This window comes from Xenopus laevis, chromosome 4S (genome assembly GCF_017654675.1).
Source record: "Xenopus laevis strain J_2021 chromosome 4S, Xenopus_laevis_v10.1, whole genome shotgun sequence".
Lineage (NCBI taxonomy): Eukaryota > Metazoa > Chordata > Amphibia > Anura > Pipidae > Xenopus > Xenopus laevis.
The window spans coordinates 15277753-15290236 of record NC_054378.1 but is presented as its reverse complement, the minus strand read 5'-3'; the positions used below and the strand labels follow the sequence as shown (position 1 = coordinate 15290236).

At 43.5% G+C, this 12484-nt stretch overlaps 1 pseudogene; it reads left to right on the top strand.

The window, feature by feature from the left end:
- The window catches only part of LOC108714941, a 42701-nt pseudogene extending 30315 nt beyond the window's left edge, over nt 1–12386 (top strand).
- Nucleotides 12387–12484: the final 98 nt, after the last annotated feature.

Here is a 12484-nt window from a genome sequence, read left to right as displayed (position 1 = left end):
GTGTATGACATCCTCTGTGTTTGTACTGCTGTCTGACTGTCTCTGCCCATATGGAACGGCTACTTCACACTCTGCTAGGGTTGCCACCTGACTGGTATTTTACCGGCCTGGCCAGTAAAAATGATGGCTGGTCCCAATGTTATATATATATATATATATATGACAGCCGGTATCTTTTTTCAGAAAAAGTTGCAACCCTACTATACTCTGCCCATATGGAACTGCCACTCCATACTCTGCCCATATGTAGGGTTGCCACCTTTTCTGGAAAACAGCCTTCCTATATATTTATCTTTTTTCCCTATTAATAACATTGGGATGAACCATCATTTTTACCTGCCAGCCCAGTAAAATACCGGCCAGACCAGTAAAATATTGGCCAGGTGGCAACCCTACCCATATGTGTAACTGCCACTTTGTGCTCTACCCATATGGAACTGCCACACCACGATCTGCCCATATGGAACTGCCACACCACGATCTGCCATATGGAACTGCTACTCAACACTGCCCATATGGAACTGCCACTCCATGCTCTGCCCATATGGAGCTGCCACTCAACGCTCTACCCATATGGAACTGCCTCACTCACCATATGTAACTGCGACTTAACGCTCTGCCCATATGGAGCTGCCACTTCTTGCTATGCCTGTATGCAACTGGCACTCCTTGCTCTGCCCATATGGACCTGGCACTCCTTACTATGCCAAGACAGGTTGGTGTAAGGAGTGCCAGTGCCAGGTCCATAGGGTAAGCAAGTTGTGCCAGTTCTGTTGGGACACAGCTAAGATATATGAATGGAAGAAGCCTTGGTTGCTCTAACTAACTAACTTTGTCCATTGACACCAACAATACTGTGCCTTCTGGTGGTCAGAAGATAGAATATTTGCTTGGATTGACCAAGCAATACCGTTTGCATTAAGCATGGGCACAGGGTGCCTTTCTCATAGACAAAAAAATATGTAAAATCGAATTTGTGGTCGTTCAGCTACTGTCCCTTTAAACATTCCTTCAGCCAATTGTCCTGCTCTTAGCTTCTCATATTCCGCTCTCTCTGCAAAAAGTCTCCTGCGCCGACTCCCCTAATGCTCCTGAGTGAAATGAATCCATCCCACTGCTATTGATCATTTCTCTCATGCCATTCTCAGCAATGGATAAAGGGCAAATGCTCAGTGTGATATGAAGCGCACACGCCTGCCGGCCTTTGATGGGAGATTAGCGGGTAAACAGCCCCTGGCTATGGTGGGCCATTCTGAAAGCAAATTAGGAAGAAATGTGGCCATAGTTGCCCTCTATCCCTCATTTCCAGTGCTTTTTTACTCCCAGTCCCTGGAATGGACTTTTTGTTGCTTAGAAAACTAAACTCTTTTACTTTGGATATTGGTATTGGTTATTCTGCATGTTTTCTGTGCAGTCATAGAAATGGAAGCTGCCATGTTGTTATTCATCTGAGCAACCTGTTACCCCTTATTTACAGACTCCAGTTAAACCGCGACCTCTGGTGGTCATTTTATTTTGAAATTGGTAAAATGCTTATATGGGTTAATCTTGCTCCAGCAGAATTCTGCACTGAAATCCATTTCTCAAAAGAACAAACAGATTTTTTTATATTCAATTTTGAAATCTGACATGGGGCTAGACATATTGTCATTTTCCCAGCTGCCCCAAGTCGTGTGACTTGTGATCTGATAAAGTTCAATCACTTTTTACTGCTGTACTGCAAGTTGGAGTGATATCAAGTTGGAGTGATATCACCCCTCCCCCCCCCCAGCAGCCAAACAAAAGAACAATGGGAAGGTAACCAGATAGCAGCTCCCTAACACAAGATAACAGCTGCCTGGTAGATCTAAGAACAACACTCAATAGTAAAAACACATGTCTCACTGAGACACATTCATTTACATTGAGAAGGAAAAACAGCAGCCTGCCAGAAAGCATTTCTCTCCTAAAGTGCAGGGCACAAGTCACATGACCAGGGGCAGCTGGGAAATTGACAAAATGTCTAGCCCCATGTCAGATTTCAAAATTGAATATAAAAAAATCTGTTTGCTCTTTTGAGAAATGGATTCCAGTGCAGAATTCTGCTGGAGCAGCACTATTAACTGATTCATTTTGAAAAAACATGTTTTCTGATGACAGGATCCTATACTTACTGCCTCCCATATATTTCTTTTGTACTTGTGCCTAGAAACCAGCCGTGGGTCTGAAATCTGGATCTAACCACATATTTGTCCAGTAAATCCCTTATAACAAATACCCTGGAATATAAAATTCTGCTTTTGGATGTTGGGTGTAAACCCAAATATAATGTTTTGCCTCTAGAAAGCAAATGTTATTTTTAGGTTTACATCCCCTTTAAAAGGGTTGTTCACCTTTAAATTAACTATTAGTATTATTGTAGAGAGTGATATTCTGAGACAATTTGCAATTGGTTTTCTTTTTTTATTATTTGTGGTTTTTGAGTTATTTAGCTTTTTATTCAACAGCCCTCCAGTTTGCAGTTTCTTCAGTCTGGTTGCTAGCGTTGAAATTCCCCTAGAAACCATGCACTGATTTGAATGAGAGGCTGGAATATGAATAGGAGAGGCCTGAATAGAAAGAGGAGTAATAAAATTTAATAATTAGAAAACATCTATAGCCTTAAAGCAGTGATCCCCAACCAGTAGCTCGTGAGCAACATGTTGCTCTCCATCCCCTTTCATGTTGCTCCCAGTGGCCTCAAAGCAGGTGCTTATTTTTTAATTCCTGACTTAGAGACAAGTTTTGGCTGCATAAAAACCAGGTGTTCTGCCCAACAGAGCCTCAATGCTGGTTGACAATCCACATAGGGGCCACTAAATGGCCAATGGCCCTTATTTGGCACCCCAGGAACATTTTTCATGCTAGAGTTGCTCCCCAACTCTTTTTACTTCTTAATGTTGCTCACAGGTTCAAAAGGTTGGGGATCCCTGCCTTAAAGAGTATTTGGTTTATTAGATGGGATCAGTGACCCCCATTTGAAAGATGGAAAGAGTCAGAAGAAGGAGGAAAATAAATAAAAAAAAAACTATAAAAAAATCAATGAAGATCAATTGAAAAGTTGCTTAGAATTGGCCATTCTCTGACATACTAATAGTTATCTTAAATGTGAAGCACCCTTTCAAAGTAAGACCAGTAGGCAGGGATAAATCAGTAAATATATATTTATAATGAATTGCTTCCTACTATCCTCTGACCTCCCATAACACCCTACTCTACCAAGTCCAAGCCCATTTATAATAGTGTTATCGTTATTCTCACGCTGTTTGTGATCATTATTACACAAGTCCTAGGGCAGGAATTTAAAGGCACCTGCAACCAATAAACCTGATGTCACCTGCCTTTGTGTTTCCTTTCTCCAGCATTGTCCTGATGGATGATGCAATGGACTGTCTGATGTCATTCTCCGATTTCCTCTATGCTTTCCAGATTCAGTTTTATTCCTCTGGTGAGTGTCACCCGCCCCCCTCACACAGGCCCCCAGCTATTATCGGCTCATGTTGACATCTGTGTATATGGAATTAAATAGCCTTGCCCCGAGGTGGTGTCTGTCTTGTGTCTCTGGCCCCTGGAGTCATTCTGCAACACTTTAACCCTTATGGCTTACAAGTCAGTCTCCATTATGAAAGATAATTATTTTAACAGGGGAGGGAAATAATGTTTTTCCCCCAAACCCATTTTTCTCCAAGTTTCATTATCCAACGGAAGTAAAGAGAAAAAGAAGCAGCTGTGTTTGGTGCTCCGGGGGCCACGCAATGTTTCACCGGCTCTGTTCCTTGGATGAGGGGAGAGTAGTCATAAAACGTCCTCCATTACGAAAATGAACTGCGTCCCCTGGTACCATCAGTCAGACCTGTTGCGTGCACCTTATCTACCAGTGTAGGGTAGAGTCCAGCAGTGGGTCGGGTTACCCGCAAAAACCTGCAGTACCCTGCGTATTGTGGGTAGAAGTTCTGGGTGCGGGTATAGTGTCGGGTCAGTGGTTCTGCAGGTTTGCGGTCGCGGGTCAGGCTGTGGGTCTTCTCAATAGCGATTTTCACTCTTTTTTTCTGATCACGTCTACTTCTGATGATGTCACTTCCAGTTTACAATGACAGCACTTCCTGTTTTACTCCTTTTTTTCTGATCACGCCTACTTCCGATGATAACGCTTCCGGGTTACAATGACAGCACTTCATGATTCTTGATGGTCAGCAGGTACGGGTTGCGGATAAGGTACTTGTGGGTCGGGTATAGGGTTGCCACCTGGCCGGTATTTTACCGGCCTAGCCAGTAAAACACCCGCCAAGCCCGGGGCCAGTATTACAAATTTACCGGCAATGTAGCTGCCTGTAAATTTGTAATATCCCTAACTAAAACCCTTGGCCTTCCCCAATCTGCCTTTTCTTCGGCGCCGGGACAATTGCACGTCGCCCCCTTTGACGTCATGTCCATTTGCATGACACGACTCCGCCCCCTTTGCAGTCACTTCCCGCCCCTTTGATGTCAAATCCCGCTTCTTTTTACCGCCCCCAGCACCGGGCGGTGCAAATTTTATTGAAAAGTGGCAACCCTAGTCGGGTAGCCGGTCCAAGCTGGTAAGAATGCGGGTTGCAGGTCCAGGTTACGGATTGCAGGTTGCGGGTACGGGATCCAAAAAATGGACCCGCGCAGGAATCTAGTGTAGGGTGCACTGAGAGATGAGGAAGAGTGTTAGCAGAGATAGGCCCGGATTTGTGGGAAGGCCACCTAGGCCCGGGCCTAGGGTGGCAGGATTTTAGGGGGGGCGGCATACTGCCCAACCACACCCACATTGGTTCAAAAACACTGGGGATGCACAGGAGATACAATCTCCATGAAAATTTGCACGAATAAAGGGGAGGGGACAGGGGCGACAAATTGCAGTGGGCCTAGGGGCGCCCGCTATGTAAATCCGGCCCTGAGAGAGCTGATCTGAACTGCATGTGCAGCTTCTCTGTAAGTGAGACAGGGTTACAGGTCAAACATGACATCACATAGCTAAGCAACAATAGACCCTCCCTGCATTAAGTAACATGCACTGGAACAATCTATTGGGCAAATTTACTAACCTCCGAAAATTTGCCAACGACGGCTTCGCTCACAGCGCAACACTTCACCAGGCGTAGATTCGCCAGGACAATGCTAATTCACTAAAATCAAAGTTGCGTCCAGGGTGCTGAATGCTGGTGAAGTTGCGCTAGCGTTAATTTGCCTACGGCAGGAAGTTGAATGGACGTATATGTTGCAGCATATACATTACACTACACAAGCCCGGGAAACCTTAATAAAATAAAATAAAGTTGTTATATTGCCCTACACATGAGCCCAGTGTATAGTTTATGTGCCATATGTTAGGAAATGTAGGGGGGAAGCCGGTTACCCCCAAAAAAATTTTAGGCTCTTTTGCAGCCTATCACCCTGAAAAAAGGAAAAGACTCCAGCATTTTTTGGAGAAAAATGTACAACTATTTTTTGAGGTACTCCAATCTACTCTATTGCACTTCGCCTGGTCTGAGGTGGCGAAGGCAAGTATGGCGCAAGAGGTAACGTTCAGTAAAATCCACATCTTAGTGAATTTGCGTAGTTACGTCCCTTCGCCAGATCGCAAAATCGCCAGGCGTTAGAGAGCGAAGTTCCTGCTAGAGTCTATCTCCTTCACTAGTGAATTTTCGCCAGCGTTAGTCACTTCGCCCTTTAGTAAATCTGAAAGGTGGCAATTGTCAAAACTGTGCCTGTGACCAACCCAAACCCAACCTTTTGTCCCCTGTGTGTTTCGGAAACCCTGGCTGCTTTACCCCCTTGTAGCCCCTGATGTCGGCCCTGAACCTGAGACCTGGATCTAACCACATATTTCATTCTTGCAACTCTATAATTATATAGTCTTTTAAAGGGATTCTGTCATGATTTTTATGATGTCGTTTTTATTTCTAAATTACACTGTTTACACTACAAATAATTCACTCTACAATATAAAATTGAATTCCTGAACCAACAAGATTATTATTTTAGCTGTAATATTGGTGTGTAGGTGCATCTCAGGTCATTTTGCCTGGTCATGTGCTTTCAGAAAGAGCCAGCACTTTAGGATGTAACTGCTTTCTGGCAGGCTGTTGTATCTCCTACCTAACTGAATGTGTCTCAGAGGGACCTGGATTTTACTATTGAGTGCTATTCTTCTATCTACCAGGCAGCTGTTATCCTGTGTTAGGGAGCTGTTATCTGGTTACCTTCCCATTGTTCTGCTGGGGGGAGAAGGGAGGGGGTGATATCACTCCAACTTGCAGTGCTGCAGTGCTGCAGTAAAGGGTGAGTGGCGTTTATCAAAGCACAAGTCACATGACTGGGGGTATTCTGAGAAACTGACAATATGTCTAGCCCCACGTCAGATTTCAAAATTAAATATAAAAAATGAGAAATGGATTTCAGTGCAGAATTCTGCTGGAGCAGCACTATTAACTGATGTGTTTTGAAAAAAAAAAACATGTTTTCCCATGACAGTATCCCTTTAAGGTTCGGGCCCGTTTTCGTGGTTCAAAATTTGGTCAAGACCTCGTGGTTACAAATATATAAAACCATGGTCATTAGAAGTCACTGTGATATGTGATATACAGTAAACCACATATCCAGTTGAGTAACTTGTGACCATGGGACACCCTCACCCAAAGGTCCAGTAAGGACATGCTGCCCCCACACCCTGTTCCACTCATGACCCGCAATACCTGTTCCCAGAGCTCCATCTAGTGTTGGTTCTGGGTCTATTGCCATTGAGGTTGTATTTCAGGGGTTATAGGTCATTACAGTGTCATTACCTGTGGGTTCCCATATATTATAGTTGGGATCTGTTCCCAGCTAGTTATGCCACTGGCACTGACCCGTAAATTCTTCTCAATTAGACCTTCTGATGAGTGGTCCCCCTTCACTGCCTTGGAATATACTACAGGTATGGGACCTGTTATCCAGAATGCTCGGAACCTGGGGTTTTCCGGTTAACAGATCTTTCTGTAATTTAGATCCTCATACCTTAAGTCTACTAGAAAATCATGTAAACATTAAATTAACCCAACAGGCTGGTTTTGCCTCCAATAAGGATCAATTATATCTTAGTTGGGATCAAGTACAAGCTACTGTTTTCTTATTACAGAGAAAGAGGAAATCATTTTTAAAAATTCGGATTATTTGGATAAAATGGAGTCTATGGGAGACAGCCTTTCCATAATTCAGAGGTTTCTAGATAAAAGATCCCATACCTGTACTATCTGCTTGCTATTAAATGGGTTCTAAGCAACAAAATACAACTTATTGCTTAATGAAGGAAAATGTAATACTAAGCAACATCCAAGTACGGTATATGGAAACCCGGTATCCAGAATGCTCCGAATTACGGAAAGGCCGTCTCCCATAGACTCCATTTTATCCAAATAATCCAAATTTGTAAAAATGATTTCCTTTTTCTCTGTAATAATAAAACAGTAGCTTGTACTTGATCCCAACTAAGATAAAACTTATTGGAGGCAAAAACCAGCCTGTTGGGGTTATTTAATGTTTATAGGATTTTCTAGTAGACTTAAGGTATGAAGATCCAAATTACAGAAAGATCCCTTATCCAGAAAACTCCAGGTCTCCAGCATTCTGGATAATAGTCCAATGCCTGTATTTTCCCTTTTAATCCAATGCTTGTTAAATCTATGGAAACAGTGCAGAAACCAACAGATTAACAGACCTGTGAAGCAAGGTACTGTAAGGCGAGCAGACTTCTAAATTGTTTCAAAAGTCAGAACCAGCAGTGAAGGCAGAGAACAGAAAGGGATATTCACTCATTCCAGTAGGGCCTGTGCAGTACACCAATTCCTTGCATGCCATCAGATGGGACTGGACATGTTTAGTGGCTGCTGTATAGCAACCCAGGGCTAGCTGGACACAGGTTTATCATCTGAATGTCAGCTCCAAGGACGCAAGGTGAGTGCCAGTATATCACAGTGGGGATCAAGGCTTCAGAAGTCTCTGCCAGTCACTTTCCATGGACTACATCGGAAAACAATGTTGGCACGGCAAAGCTCTATGTTGAGCCTGGAGTTTGTAACACGTCTCTCGGGCTGGAATTGTAAAGCTGTTCTGGAGCAGCTCTGATTCTGCACAGAGGGGCCCCTTAGCACCCAGTGTCGGACTGGCCCACAGGGATACCAGGAAAACACCCGGTGGGCCAAGGTGTCAGTGGGCCCTCATTTGGCCTATTTCATGGCCATTCCCTATTTCTATGAGAACAAAGAGGCTAAATAGATGGAATAAAAGATTATAGTATTTAAAGAAAACAGACTAAGAGAATAGAGGTTGATTGAGGAGATGAAGAATAATAGTACAGAGAGTGGCCCCTGATCTAAGGTTTTATGGTGGGCCCCTGGTCTAAGGTTTTTGGGTGGGCCCCTGGTGTCCCAGTCCGACACTGTTAGCACCTATAGATGCCAGTGAACTGCCATTATTGATGCCATGTTAATTGTGCCCGTGTAATGCCCTCCCTGCTTGTCTTTGCAGAGTTCCTGGACAGCGCATTGGCACTTTATCAGGACCTGCTGACTGACAAGAACTCAAATACCGTTATAGTTCTGACATCGCGTTTTCGCCACATCACGCCAGCGCAAGCCGCCCAATGACAGCAGCTCCCAGGATGGGGTGGACGCTCCACGGTTCTTACAGGGTCTGGAGAGTTTATGTGAGAGATACAAACACAGGTATCAATGCGAGTTCCCTTCCAGGGGCATTTGTTTTTATAGGGGGTCCCGTGTTGGCAAATAATTTGCACCCATAGCGACTAGACCCCACGTTCTTTTGTCGGTTGATATTATCCCCAGTAGGAAAGGATCTCAACTCAGGATACATGTGCTGTTACTATAAATGAATTTTTTTTTACAACATCGCCATCTGCTGGTCAGTTTCTGACCAGTCCGACCAACAAGTAGTCAAGGAAGTTGTCAGGAGAAAGAGAAAGGCTGCTCTGATGTTCTGAAGATTTGAGAAAAAGTTTTCGTTTTTTTCCCTAAGCAGAAGAACATCAGAGCAGCCTCTTTCTCTCTCCTGACAACTTCCTTGACTACTTGGTGGTCAGACTGGTCAGAAACTGACCAGCAGGTGGCGCTGTTGTAACAAAATGTGTTCATTTTAACAGTACATGTATCCTTAAATATCTTGGAATAAAAACAAAATAAATAATTTATATACATTACAAAAGTGTTTAGTATGATCCATGCCAAACTGTGAATGCCCGCTCCCTAGGATGGGGAACCCAGAGCCATGGCTGAGGGACCCACCCTGAAGGTGCCTGTTTGTCATCCTAGATACTCCTAGAACCTCAGTTTGAAGGTCAATTTGGGTAAAATGTTGTGCTTAATGCATGAGGCTGTTCTGCACCATTGTGGCGTCAACCTCCAATGTTATCCTATGGTCAAGAATAGAGATTGGCAGCTGAGCAAGACTGGCGGTGTGCACTGTGCTTGCCAACTCTCACTTATCTGATTGCAGACTGGTGGCAGCCAAAATCTAATCTTTATTAGAGACTTTCTCACACTGGCTCCCGTCTGGCCCTGGCGCTTTGGAGATAAGGCTATTTATTTGGAAATTGAAGGGCAGGTGATGTAATAATAACGAAAAAGGTAGTGTGAACAAGTATAATTTTAAGGAATAATAATATGATCTCATCAAAAAGACCCCCAGTCCAGGGCAGTCAAAATTTACAATATAGATTAGAGGAGACCCAGTAATAGTAATGCAGTAGCCATAATAATTATAATTTATCAGGACACGTATAGCCTAATGTGTATAGCCTATGAGTAAGTGCCCATTTGGCACGAAACGCGTTAGACTATACATGTCCTAATAAAGATTTTTTTTTACTTTTCTAATTATTTTGGCTACTGCATTACGATTACTGAGTCTCCTAATCTATATTGTCATTTTTGAGGTAATAATAACCCCATGGGTAGTGAAGTGGAATTACTGACCTCTTGTGGTAGTTGGTGGAACTGCAGCGGCTCCTCTTCCCGTTTGCTCACTCCAGGGTTGCCAGGTTGGTGAGTTTCCAGCCAAATTGGGCTACTTATATAAAGCCTAGGTGGGTTTTAAAAGTACAAACTATCCAAGGTACGGATGTGGGCTACGTTTTTTGGCCTTTGGCTGGTTTGTACTTTGGAAACCAGTCAAAAAATGTTCTTGCCCCAATGTGCCAAGCCTGCGTCTCCCAATGCACGTTGGGTAATGTAGTTTCTGTTTAACAATTTGCCGACTGCCAGGTTTAATGTAAGACTACAATACCCAGCATGCAATAGGAATGACTTGTGCAGAAAATGGGATTTACCAGATTTTGGGCTTTGTTCTGTACCAAAAGCATTCTCGCATTTTCCGGTGACTTTCCCCAATTTCAGATAATTTTGGGGCAAAAATCTGCTGCCACCAAAATGTCTAGAGGTTGAACTGTTTTACCGATATTTATTGAAATCCCAACTGTCCCGTTTTTAGAGGGACAGTCCCTCTTTTGACAGCTCAACCCGCAATCCCTCATTTGTACTAGAAAGTCCAGTTTTTCTCTGCACTTAGCCTGAAAAAGATACAAAGTTTCTAACTTGAGAGCCCAGAACAGCCACAGCAGTAGATAAGATACTTTTCTAACAATTTCTAGATAAGCAAATAAGTAAGTGTAACAATATAAGATAACAGGTCCCTTGGTAGACGTTAGACTCACAGTTTAAAGGGCAATTCACCTTCATTAGCAAAACTGTAATAAATGAATAAAAACACAGAAATATGTTCAAACTTTTATAACCTGCCAAATTTTGTAAAATGAACATGGCAATTAGGGGGTGTGGCCACAAAAATGGGTGTGGTCAAAACATTCACTGCGCTACGTGCACCAACTTTTTCCCCCTCTTTTATTTCCAAAATGTTGGGAGGTATGAAATAGTATATGAATTAGAGCCTTATGGGGTCCCTATACCTCCTGGGCCCCTCTCTGTAGTTACTCACCTGGTGACGGGCGAATCTGTCCCATTTTGCTTCATGAAAATAACTGCGAAACAGTGACATTTTCACATATATTCATTTATTTTTTAGACTTTTTTTTCACTGCACATATTGTGCTATGTTTGGGCTACTTTTGAAGTGCCTCTGGGCTAGTTTTGGGCTGGTTTTGTAGCTGATTTTGGCTGGTTTTGAAAATTAGACCTGGCAACCCTGGCTCCCTCTCTCTCTCTGCTGCAGACGCTTTCCAGAGCATGGCGCATTCCCTGCATGGGTGTGTTTGAAGTAAATAAGTGGGTCACATAGTTGCGGCCTCTCTGAGATGCTCTTCATACACTCAGCACCTGGAGGGAGAGAGGTGGGTGTGTGTGTAGGTGAGAACGGGAGGCCCACCTTGCTCAGTTCCGCTTGCCATTCCAGGCTTTCTGTTAATCTCCCATGAGTCCCGGTGGCTGTCTAATGTCTGTAGAGCATATTTTTATGCTCAGTGAGAGCCCTAATTGAATTCTTTGTTCCCGGCTGAAATGACGAGCTCTAATAACACGTGGAATTGGCACGGAGGTGTCTCACTGCCAATAATTACCATCATCTTCATCAAGAACAAGGTTATAAAAGAAACCCTGACACTCCGCGTTTAAAAGGGAATACAGCGTTAGAGTCAGAAAGGTACTTTAAGGGCCAATTAAAGGATAACTAAACCTTTAAAATAAGTCAATGTAAAATTAACGAGAGTGCTATTCTAAGCACTTTTCTCATTTATATTCATTATTCATTTTGGTTTTATTCCTAGATATTAAAGGATTATATGAATGAATTTTGTTACAACAGCGCCACCTACTGGTCAGTTTTCAACCAGTCTGACCACCAAGTAGTCAAGGAAGTTGTCAGGAGAAAGAAAGAGGCTGCTCTGATGTTCTTCTGCTTAGGAAAAAATCTTTTGAAATCTTTTACAGTTCCCCCCTCCCGGTACCATTAATTGGTGAGATCCTGAGTAGTGCTCCGCGTGTGACCCTCCCCCCCCATACTGGTGCAATGAGCCCTTCTCATACATTCTAACCGTGCATGGAAAGACCCATCTCCAAGGCTGGAAAAGGGGGGTGATCCCTCTCCCACTGTTAACCCTTTCAGACAGCACCCACCCCTCAGCTTTCATGAACCCCAAGCAACAAGTTGGAAACCGTAGTCTTTGGCAGTTACACAGTTAACGGGTAGAATTTCTGTGTTATTACTGAGGGATTAGAGGGTGTTATGCAGTATAATTGGGTGTAATTAGGTATTTACCATTTGTCTCTGCAGGTGCGCTCCCAGACAAAGCGGATTTACTGGTTGATGAGGTTCTGGATAAGGAGCTTGACAGACTGTGAGTATATGGGGGGGTGAAGGCTTTTGGCTCATAGTGGGCTGTGCCCTTTCTCTTGCCATCTATTTCTCCCACTCTATAGAATCGCTCAGCTCTCTACCA